This window comes from Colias philodice, chromosome 16, assembly GCF_061535455.1.
Source record: "Colias philodice isolate Cphi_HAF_F1 chromosome 16, ilColPhil1 Martin Lab GWU primary, whole genome shotgun sequence".
Lineage (NCBI taxonomy): Eukaryota > Metazoa > Arthropoda > Insecta > Lepidoptera > Pieridae > Colias > Colias philodice.
In genome coordinates this window covers 8,600,255-8,613,470 of record NC_143101.1, presented here as the reverse complement: position 1 = coordinate 8,613,470, position 13,216 = coordinate 8,600,255, and positions in this window count along the sequence as shown.

Sequence of the window (13,216 nt, the reverse complement as noted above, 5' to 3'; positions counted from 1 at the left end):
CTCCGTTAGGTCCTATAAGGTCCCACAGTTTTTTCGTTAGGTCCCCTTTAGTTTTTTTTTAAATAATTTTTTTTTAATTTTAGGTATAAAAAAGTTACACTTTAGCACCCCATCCATAGCAAAATTGGCAAATTTTATCAAAATCGTATTCTTTACCGTTAGGTCCGTATGGGCTCATCATTGAAATTGTTGAATTATTTATTTTATTAAAATTATAAAATAATAAAAACCTGCGCATGCGCCTTAGAGCATTAAGGCATGCGCACATCATACATAAACAGCGCGAAATTTAAAATGGTATCGTTTCATTTATTAAATAAATCTATTGTTCTGAGAGTGCTTATTTATTAAAAACCTACTTTTCAACCTAGAATTAAAATAACCTGGTATTAGTGTCAATCTATGGTGTCAATATATTTTTTGTAGCGGCCACAGGGCCACACTACGGTCGAGGTATAGATTCGGAAAGAATAACATGCAACAAATCATTAATTTGATTCGGGATGACCTTCGCGTGGACACTCGAGGGGGCGGTATTCCAGTGGAACTGCAAGTGATGGCAGTTATTCGATATTGGGGCCGGCATGAGGTAGATGTGACTTGTGCTCTAGTTTTGGATATATACAATAGAAAAGCCTGTATAACGATCTATTACATTACAGATCCAAGAAGATTGTGCTGACATTCACAGAATGAGTCAACAGACACTTTCCCGTTTGTCCCGAAATGTTGCTATTGCGTTAGCTTCTAAAAGTTCGCGTTATATTAATATGCCGTCGAACTCAACCGAGGAAGCCAAAGCAATTAGGAAATTTGAGGCCATAATATGCGGGATGAAGCGTATCATTGGTGCAATAGATTGCACTCATATTAAGATACGCAAAGTGAGTGGAGAGGCTGGACAGTACTATGTTAATAGGAAGGGACATTACTCCATTAACACTCAAGTATGAACATTGTACAATAACATTTTAGTTTGATCATAGTGTATTTAAAGTAATAAATTTTCATTGTTATGTGTGCTATTATGTGTTTCTAATTTATAATAATATTGATGACAATAATTACAGGTAGTATGTGACTCTGACCTTAAAATCTGCGATATTGTGTGTCACTGGAGAGGAAGTACACATGATTCCCGCATATATAGAGAAAGCTCAATAAAGCGGAGGTTTGAGGAGAATGAATTTCATGGGAAGCTGATTGGAGATAGCGGGTATCCTTGTACTTCGCATCTTCTAACACCAATATTAAGACCAAGGACACAGGCAGAAGAAAGGTACAACCTGAGTCACATACGAACGAGGAATACTGTAGAGCGTTGCTTTGGGGTGTGGAAGCAAAGATTCCGCATACTCAACGAAACAATGCGAGGGTCTCTGCAAGTGATCAAGACCACTATTGTTGCTTGTGCAGTTTTGCACAATTTAGCAATACTCTTTAATGAGTCTATTTTAAATCAAGGTATTTGTGCAAACTAATATGTAAACAAAGTATATTTAATAATGCCAATACATAAAAAATAAGCATATTTTAATTCTTTATTTTGTATTTTTCTAGATCCTTCAGGCCTTGAAAATCAATTATTAATCGATCCAACTATCCCTGATAATATAGAAGATGAAGACGAAAATATAAACAGGGCCATTTATATTGAAACTTATTTTAATCAATAAAAACCATATTTTATTATTTTTCAAAATTTATTTTTTTTAAATATTCCTCCTCTAATGCAAGTATTTGGAGCTTCTTCTCGTGAAGCTCCCTCTCTTGTTCTATTCTTAATAGGTGAAGCTCCCTCTCTTGCTCTATCTTTATATATAAAAATGAATCGCAAAATGTGTTGGTAAGCGCATAACTCGAGAACGGCTGAACCGATTTCGATAATTCTTTTTTTATTATATTCCTTGAAGTACGAGGATGGTTTTTATGTAGAGAAAACGTAAACATGTACCACGGGCGAAGCCGGGGCGGGCCGCTAGTTCTTAATAGATGCAACTCTTGTTGTTGCTTCATTAATTCCTCCCTGCTTTTTTTTGCAAGGAGGAATAATTGATGCTCGTAATTGGAATTTGATTTCCCACTGTAAAAATAACATAAACATTAAACATTATTTCACATAAATCACAGCTGAACAATAAGCACAGGAAATTTCATGAAATTCTATTTTCAACATTACATACTTACGTTTTTTTTGGTTTAGCTTTGAAAATATGATGTGTAGGATTTATACGTGGCAATTCAGTGGAGAAATTTGGCAATTCAGGCTAAAAATAAAAAAATAATAATTATTTTAAAATAATATAAATTTTATTTATAATACTGATATTTTTGTATAACATAACTGATAAAAATATTATACAAATTATTATATAATATTATTACCTATGCATGTGCAGTGCTTTCATCATTTTCATTCAATTTCAATGTATCATCAGCAGACTCCTTAGTAACTTCCTATAAATATATAAAATATAATTACTCAATCTCACAATAAAAAACTATATATGCATAGCGCTATTATCCCTTAATGGATATTCCAAATTAAGGAATAATAGCAGTAGAAAATGTAAAAAATATAAACCTGTTGGCCATGTGTTGCATCGCTATCGAAAGGATTGTTATCAACCACAAACTCATTAGGAAGAGCTGCTATAAGCTCTTGATCTTCAGGCGGAGGACTTGGTGGCGGAGGTCCCCCGCCTGTCATGTTTCTTGCCGTTCTAAATTTGTGTTCCGAAGCCTTAGCTTTCTTCAAATTCCTCCACTGATTTTGTATTTGGCTTAAGTCCCTTTTATGGAGTGAAATGATATTATAACTGAAATATAAATACAATAATAATGTTATTACACTGTAACAATTTATTAAATACAAGAAACTGTTAGAATAAGTAAAACTAAAATAACCAAGACAAAACATCTTCCCATGCAAGTTTTTTTGCTGTATTTGTATTAGTCGACGTATCCTTATTCTCTAATATAATATGTGCTCGCTCGAGCACTAATTATTTTCGAAGCACTTTCTAAAGAGCAATATATATTTATTAATAAGCATTAAAACATGTAAGGAAATAAGTACATTCTATTAGATTTCTTGTGTACATTACGTACCTTATCCTCCTCACTCCAATTCGTCGAACGAGAACGTTTATTGATCATTGAACTCATTTTAAATTAAAACTGAATTTGAATTTATCAAAAATCTCAAATCTGTACAAATGTTTGAAATTTGAAAGTTATCAATATCCTGTCAGTTAAACGTCATACAAAATAAAGTCTACCATTCATATTTGTCAAAAAGTACATTTTTAGTCAAGTTTTACGTGAATAGCGGGTTTTATTTCGATAATGTTACTAGAAAAAAATACATATATTGACGTAACTTATGGTTGGTGCCAACCATCCGACCACGACCAAATCGGAAAGTGTAGAGAGCGGTCGGTCCGACATAATTATTATTAATATTGGTTTGACGTGGTCGGATGCGCCAGCAATACCGACCAAACCAACTTCCTATCCGATCCAACCAAATTGGAACGTTTGGAAGCTTTGTTCCGACCAAATCGGCTCATTCCATAGAGTAATATAGGTAATTGGCTCATTCACATTTGCAATGCCGCCGGTGTAGGACGTCAACATGAACGCCGAGGGAGTTACGGTCACCGAACGTGACATATTAATAAAATTACTGGAACTATATAAAGACTTTCCCTGTTTGTGGGACTTAAGTAACAAAGATTACGCAAATAGAGATGCCAGAAATCAAGCGTATTTTATTATGTTAGAAGTATTAAAAAAATTGACAGTGCGGCTACATTAAAAACCTTAAAAAATAAGTTATAAGAGCCGCATATGACTGTAATTTTCTCTATTTCTATAGTAGAATTTAGCCCATTCTCTTCGTACTATGGTCAACTGACATATTACTCTATGGTCAACTGACAGTTGGAAGGCCAACCGTCGGACAATCTGTAGCAATGTTGGAATGGTTGCCATGTCGGTTCCAGTATGGTTGGCACCAACCAAATCGGAGCGTCTGTAGATACACTTAGTTGAGAGACTGCTGAGATAGGTTTATAAGTACCTAAGATTATTTTAATCATTGTTTAAGGAGTTGAGAGTTATTTAACTGAGAGGTGTTTATGCAACAGATCAGTCAGTTTTTATAAGTAAGGCTGGTAATTTTTTACGACATCACATTAGAAACCTCAAAAATAGCAGTACTTCTCCACTATTTAATGGATGTTATTATACATATAAACCTTCCTCTTGAATCACTCTATCTATTAAAAGAAACTGCATCAAAATCCGTTGCGTAGTTTCAAAGATTTAAGCGTACAAAGGGACATAGGGACAGAGAAAGCGACTTTGTTTTATACTATGTATAATATAATAATGATAGTGATAGCACAGTATTACAATATTATTTCCTACAGTAAGGAAACGCCTTTGATGTCGCGCGATGCCGCCGCCAGCGTAGGTACTTACGCTGCCACACGAAAATACGCTAGGGTTGCAACAAATGGGAAATAAAACAATTGTGATTATTAATATTATGATGAAATCATTTATTCATATGTACATTCAAAATAATTGCGATTATTAAATCTGATGTAATCATTTGTTCATAAATATATAATTACAGATATTGCACTGCTAAATATTATTTACGTGGACACTTTATTTTTGGATGTTCTTAATTGTATATTATACCATTTAAGAAGTAATGCATTCGCATTGGGATGTACAATCTGATTAGAAAATAATGAGGACAACATATACATAGCTTTGATTTTAATTCAACAGATACAATTATTAATACAATCTTTCTGAAATATTGTTTCCTTCTGGGATTTCAATGTAGATTTACATCCGTAAACGGAACAGTTTTTGCGCGCCATAATAGAATATGTAAGTACCTATGTATAATAAAATTATTACACAAAAAATACGACTGCGTCGTCCTTTCGCGATAGTTAATGCAAACTCAGCGTGATTGCATTAAGCGGCCCGCGTCGCCCGACCCCCCGCCAGTTCCCCTCCGTTTCTCTGCACAAGTACATTCGTCGCCATACTGTAGGAAATATGGTGATACTGTGGTGATAGTCCGGCTAACGAAAGATAAGACTGGAAAAGGCGGCAAATTCAAAAAATCATCATATTAAGGTAACCTAATGGTAACTTAGGTTATAGTTGGAAATAAAGTTTTGATACTTTAATTTATTATTACGAGCTTTGTTTTTTTGAGAGATTAACAACCTCTACAAACTCTTCATCTATATAATCTTATATATAAAAATGAATCGCAAAATGTGTTGGTAAGCGCATAACTCGAGAACGGCTGAACCGATTTCGATCATTCTTTTTTTATTATATTCCTTGAAGTACGAGGATGGTTTTTATGTAGAGAAAACGTAAATATTATGTACCACGGGCGAAGCCGGGGCGGACCGCTAGTATTATATATATGTAATCTGGTACAGTTATCTGATACAGATAAAAAAAAGAACAGCTAGTGAAAGTAATAAAAAACATAATAAAATACAATTAAATTTTGTTTAATCAATATAATCATATTAAATCTAAAAGCCGCGTTCAGCCGCGAATAAAGAATAAGAATCACTATCATTATCTCTGACATCATTAACTCTTCCATTTCTGCAGTTATTCCATCTTGTTTTTTTTGTACTGCTCTTCAACATGAATAACATGGTTCGGTCATAGAAGAAATCTCGTTGAGATACTGATTTTGTGTCTTTAAACATTTTGAACGGACAGATCGTTCAATTTTATATTGTTGCTTTAATAGTTTATAACTGGATTACTGGTATCATCCATGCAAAATAATAATAATAATATTAAACCATAGAGGCCATATGGAAAGAGAAAGAGCTACACGGTAGGTTTCACAAGATTCTGCATGAACCTCATGTAGATTTCTTGTCCTCCGTGCACTGGCTGCGTTTCGGTGACCTCTTTGGGGAAACCGAGGGTTTTGTCTGTGCGATACAGGATCAGGTGGTTAAGACGAACAATTATCGGAAGTACATCATAAAGGACGGGACCCAGGACTTATGTCGTATGTGTCACCGTCCTGGAGAAACTCTCCGACATGTTACTTCCGGTTGTTCCATGCTTGCCAACACTGAGTACTTGCACAGGCACAACCTAGCAGCTAGGATTATCCACCAAGAGCTCGCTCTGAAGTATGGCCTTCTTGACGGAAAAGTGCCTTATTATAAGTACGCGCCGGAGCCGGTCCTGGAAAATAACCGTGCCAAATTGTACTGGGATCGGCCCATCATCACAGACAGGACTATTCTAGCGAATAGACCTGATATTGTGGTGATGGACCTAGCAACTTCCAGGATTTTCTTGGTAGACATCACTATCCCACATGACGACAATCTTGTTAAGGCCGATTCAGATAAACGGCTCAAATATCTGGATCTGGCGCATGAGGTTGTCGAGATGTGGGGCGGTGTCTCTGCCGAGATAATCCCCATAGTTGTGTCCACCAATGGGCTGGTTCCTACCTCCTTAAAACAATATTTAAGGAGGTTGGATTTACCGGTGAAGCCCATGACAGTGGGGATACAGCGGGCAGTCCTGCTGGACAACGCTCGGATAGTCCGTAGGTTCCTCACTCAGTCGCCCTAGACTCCGGCCGTCTGGCCACTCAGCCGGAGTTCTTCGCAACACCGCCGCGAGGCGAGATACTTGCCCCCCCAATATTAAACAAATCATATAATGTGCAATGCAATCAAGATGAAAAGTATCAAAATATCAAGTCACACTGTGTGTTTTTCCTTGAAAACTACATCTCTTTCAAATTGTTTCTTTTTAAATTTATTAATCATAGTTTAAAGTTTTCGTCATGTTTTCAACTCAGTTTTCAATTATTAGAAATCACTAAAATCCTAAGCTAAAATCGCAGAAAATAAAATCACTTTGACAAGCTTTGACACATCAACAACTCAGGTTTTAATGACAGTTAACTGTTAAGTGTTGCCAAATAAATTTTCGAAATAAAAAGCCAGTCTCATCTTTCGAACCAGACGTGACTAGTATAGATTTATTTATTGATTTAATAAATGAAACGATACCAATTTAAATTTCGCGCTGTTTATGTATGATGTGCGCATGTCTTAATGCTCTAAGGCGCATGCGCAGGTTTCAATTATTTTATAACTAGTGCCCCGGCTTCGCCCGTGGTACATATTTAGTATCCTATATCCTTCTCCTGGCTCTAAACTACCTCCCTGCCAATTTTCAGCTAAATCGGTTCAGCCGTTCTTGAGTTATAAGTGGAGTAACTAACACGACTTTCTTATAAATATATAGATTTTAATAAAATAAATAATTTAACAATTTCAATGATGGACCTATACGGACCTAACGGTAAAGAATACGATTTTGATAAAATTCGCCAATTTTGATATGGATGAGGTGCTAAAGTGTAATTTTTTTATACCCAAAATTAAAAAAAAACTAAAGGGGACCTAACGAAAAAATTGTGGGACCTTATAGGACCTAACGAAGACCTATAGATTAAGGTCATTTTTGACCCAAAATTCTATGGATGGGGTGCTAAAGTGTAATTTTTTTATACCTAAAATTTAAAAAATTATTAAAAAAAAAACTAAAGGGGACCTAACGAAAAAATTGGTGGACCTTAAAGGACCTAACGGGGACCTAACGATCAAGGTCATTTTCGACCCAAAATTCCATAGATGGGGTGCTAAGTTTGCACTGGTCATATTCTGTACAAAGTTACAAATTAGATGGATAACAATACTTTTGTAAGTAAATGCTATATATTAGATAGTATTTATTTTATTTTAACCATCCAGTTCTTGTGATTTTAATGATAAGAAAAAACAATCCAAACTCGCATTTAAATTATTGTTATTCATTAGATTTATATCTTTTGGCAAATGACTCTGCTCGGGTAAACGAATCTTCTATGTTTTACTAGAAAGCTATATCATTGAAAAGTATCATTAAAATCCATCGTCACATCTTTCACGTTTATAATTTATTTTTATAGACTTATTCAGCCGTCCCTACCATTATATTTACATAATATTGTAACAGCGTAGGTACTAGTAGCTATCACTACTTAATAAGCATAGTTTAAAACAAACTTCTAGAACCGTACGTGAACCATACCTACAGCTGTCAAGCCTCAAGGTACTTTTCTTGATATTATAACTTTATAAGTATTGTAGAGTACCTAACTACCTAGTAATTATTATAATGGGTAGTTAGTAGGTCGTAGTCAATAAAACAATCGAGCATGCCAATTTAAATGACAAGTCATAAACGCTAACATACGATATATATATATATGTATAAAAATCTAAGAATGAGAAAAAATGGTGGGTCGAAAAGACAGATAACCAGCCAATTATACTTATTCGTCAATTGTTTTTACATACCTATCTATAATATTACAAATACAAAATATATGACCTTGAATCCGCTGTATTAAGGCTGTATAATATTCAATCGGATATTAAAATATTTACTTGAAGACTGGCCGAAAATAATATTTAAAAATCGAATCCGATCGAATTGTATTCCCCCAACAATCACAGATGGTTAAGAGGCGCATGCATTCCGATTTTAGCGCCAATACAACCTTTTGTTTATTTCAAGTGGTGCGAGTTTAACGCAATTATTTGTACATTGCTTTTTATTTGATTTCAAGCCATTTGAAATTCTGATAAGGGGCTTAGCGTGCCCACATTTGGCATAGAAATATTTTAACATTTCAACGACAAATGTTTAAAACAACGAAACAATGCAAGTGCTTTAAGAATTCAAGATAATAATGTTGTAATTGTATTATGTTTATGGGTCAAATTTTGAGGGCAAAATTATTTAAGTACCTACATTGGTATACCATAGCATAAAACAAAACAAAGATACTCATATTTATTTTTTTCCAAAAATTTTAATCAAAACAAATATTTTGTGTGTAAAAAGTAAAAACAGAGCAAGCAACATCCATTCTTAATTTATTATCGAACAGAAAGCTCAAGATTTTAGCATTCACTATAATAATTAATTTGTGGGTAACTTAGATCGTACGTAGGTAATGTAACATTAACTTTTTTTTTCAAGTGGGGAAATCTTGCATAGATATATCCACGGCCTCCGAGGGAGGGGCCATGGGTTACGTCGGATTCCTAGACCCCTGAAGAGGCTGAAGAACCGCCATACTGGTACAAATGACCCAATATTTTCTGTCAGTAGGTATCTCCCGGCCTCATACTAGATTATTAATTTATTTTTCTCACGGCTAACCGGACTGCAGAAAATGCACATCATTCACTAAATTATAGCCGTTTAATAATGGACGTGGTCAAACTTAATCCTAGATATTATCTATTCCGATAAGTATTAAATTGTGCCAATAATAATATGTAGGTAGGTATTTAGTAGTTAGATATTAGAATGCATAAAATGCATACCTATAGGTTGAAATATGAATTTAATCCATACTAATATTATAAATGCGAAAGTAACTCTGTCTGTCTGTCTGATACTCAATCACGCCTTAACTACTGAACCAATTTGCATGAAATTTGGTATAGAGATATTTTGATACCTGAGAAAGAACATAGGATAGGTTTTATCCCGGAAATCCCTCGGGAACTATGCGGGTTTTTCTTTGATTGCGCGGGTGATGCCGCGGGTGGAAAGCTAGTAAAAAATAAAATCATTTCGCCTTCCCGCGTAGTGATTGATTTTTTGTTTAGGTATGTACCTACCTAGATTCGATAAAAATCAACCCAAAGAGAAATGGATTAAAGAAAATGGATGAAGTGTAGAATAATAATCAGGAAACATCAGACTAACGATCCACATACTTTCAATAAGCTACGAATATAGGTATCTAGACATACAACAGTCATTTAAAAGTGCGTTTTCTTCACAATATCGGAAAACTGTTAAACTACAGCTGCTAACCTACCTATCTAACTTATAAGTTACTAGTGGTCCGCCCCGGCTTCGCCCGTGGTACCTACATGTTTAAACTATCCTATCTCTCAAGTTGGATCGAACTGCACATGGTGTGCGAATTTTATTATAATCGGTTAAATGGTTTAGGAGTCCATTGAGGACAAACATTGTGACACGAGATTTATATATATTAAGATAAAGTAACACAGTTAGAATTAAGTTAATAGAAGTAGGTAGGTATATCTGTATGTTACTACAGATACATTTAAGGTAAGCGATATCATTCAGTATATATATATATCAAGATATATAAAAATGAATCGCAAAATGTGTTGGTAAGCGCATAACTCGAGAACGGCTGAACCGATTTCGATAATTCTTTTTTTATTATATTCCTTGAAGTACGAGGATGGTTTTTATGTAGAGAAAACGTAAATATGTACCACGGGCGAAGCCGGGGCGGACCGCTAGTCTTATATATAAAAATGAATCACAAAATGTGTTGGTAAGCGCATAACTCGAGAACGGCTGAACCGATTTCGATAATTCTTTTTTTATTATATTCCTTGAAGTACGAGGATGGTTCTTATGTAGATAAAACGTAAACATGTACCACGGGCGAAGCCGGGGCGGACCGCTAGTCTCCAATAATATTTAACTACACTTTAAACCTCACGGCTTTGCAGAATTAATTTAATAGTTTGTCCACATGCTACTAATATCGAATAATGAAAACCAATAACGTAGCAAATATCTCTTAATACCATAATTTATTATCTATGGTGACATCGGAATATGCATGTCTATGGTCTACCCCAGTGTACCCCACGCTTTAATCGTAAGGGCGTGATGCACAATGAAAAGAGATTATTAAGTTTTATTGAAAACAATTTATATGGGGATTAATTTCTGGTATTGCTTTACAATTGGTATCGATATTAAACTTAAGAATTATGTATAAAACTGTTTTGTTTTTTATCACGTGCATAATATTATTATGTGTATCGATGCTTCCATTTACAATTATTAATTATTATTAATTGACTGTATCTTATTCTTTAAACCTGCACCATAGCTAATGAAAAGAAAAGTAGAGTCCGTGTAGTTGTTTTTAATAACAATTTCAAATACGAAACTAACCGGGATATTTACATATTTTGCCATTGAGATGTCTGATGTATTAGTTACATTACTGCCATCTACGAATTAAGTCAGTTGTGAAATGTTATCGACAGATTTAGCTCAAAGAAGACTCAATTTATAGCGTGTTCTTTTTACAAGTTTTCATGTCGATTAAAAACCTATCTAATGTACATAGTTCTAAATGAATAACGAACGTTTATTATATTTAAAATAAAAGCTATAAAGTTAATCTCGTCTGCGTGTATCACACTAATAGGCTAATCCTATTAGAGCGACACTTGTCCTACGCAAGTGTTTAATGAATCAGATTATAAGGGACTCGATTCGTGTCCTAGTATTTTAGGGGAGCGGTAAAATGGCGCTTTACAATTTTTGACGTGTAGGCATTTTTTATGTTTTGTTGAATAAGTTTAGTTTATTATTTAGAGAAATTATTTAGAGGAGGTATGTTTAATTTTATAAATAACTTTATGGGAATGTATAATTGGTTAAAATTTGTGTTACTGAATTTGAAAGTTAATGAGTAGGTATAAGTAACGAACATCACATCACTAAACCCTACTTTATGCAGTTAAGGGATTTTGTGAACATTACGAATCTATTAGAATACAAATCCTCGTTAATACCTATTGGATGAAACTTTAAAGTAATATAGCCCATAGGGAATACTTATATCAAATTAACACATGAGCTCTTGGTACTTTTTTTTGCCCGTCGCTTTGTTCCGTCGCTGAAACCGCGCGACAAATAAGACAAATACTTATTGTATTTATAAATTTATCATAAATTTTACCGTCAAAATATTCTATTATATCGGCCTTCAGACTAAATATTCTATATACGTAAATTTCCAACTATCATCAAAGCAAAAATACATCAACGTTTTAGCGCCACCAGTGTCTTCCCAGCTGGTTATGACCACCCGCGAGTTTAAGCACAGTATGAATATCATTGAAACAATTATAAGCCTTAAACGTATTCTATTACAAGGTGATATGGTTCAAAATCGCATGAATATAATAGGACTGCCGACAGATGGCGTGGTGGAGGATAATACCACAGTCATAACGTATGATCGAGGATGCTTTATGAGCAATAAAATATTGTTTGTTTTACAATCGATATGACTTTAGATAATAGTTATGTGGAAATGTTTGGAAAGGGTATTTGTAGCGAATTGTATGTAAAGTAAAAATCCTGTTTTCAATATCATTTCAGATAAATAAGATGTTAGATATCAAATCTAAAACAATCTTATTGAGCCGAAGTTTTCAGTAAAGATATTTTTATCATTTACCAGAGAATGAAGACGAATGAAGTGGTGCAGTGTGCTTGATTTTCAAATAAAACCAAAGAAAGAAAAATGCATTTCCGTGCAACATAATATGATAATATTTACTAATGTACTTAAAGTACACATTAGCTGTAGGTATAACATTTCGGTTACATGAAAATTAGAAATGTCAAATGTCAATCATTATCTACTTTCATCCAGTTAAGTAGGTAGGTACATAAAGAAAAGTTCGGAGATCTTAATTTAGGTACTTAGTTATTATTACCTACCTATTATACCTATATTTTAATTATTGTATAGATTACAGTAAAATATTATATTAGCATATATGATATAGTACATAAAATATATTATATAATTTCATTTTCTTCAAATAAATTTCCAAAACCATATATGAAAAGTTCATTTCACATCAAGACATCGTGACCAAATTACTCAGGCAGCCATTACACACATTAATCTGTTTGAATCACAGCAAACACATGATATTTCGTAAATATTTACATTAAGGGTTAAGCAGTGAGCTTCAGTAGGGATTATGAGATTTTTATTGTGAGAAAATTGAACGTTAATAACCTTTAAGAGGGTACAACTGTTCGGGATACAAGTATTGTTTTGTGTTCTTTATTAGTTTTCTAATGATTATGATTCGATGTTGAAGTTGAAGATTGGAGTTTCCGGGTTCCGTTGTTCGTTGTTCGTTGTTCGTTGTTCGTTGTTCGTGTTCGTGTTCGTGTTTGTGTTCGTGTTCGTGTTTGTGTTTGTGTATGTTCACATTCACATTGTTCGTTGTTCGTTATTCGTTGT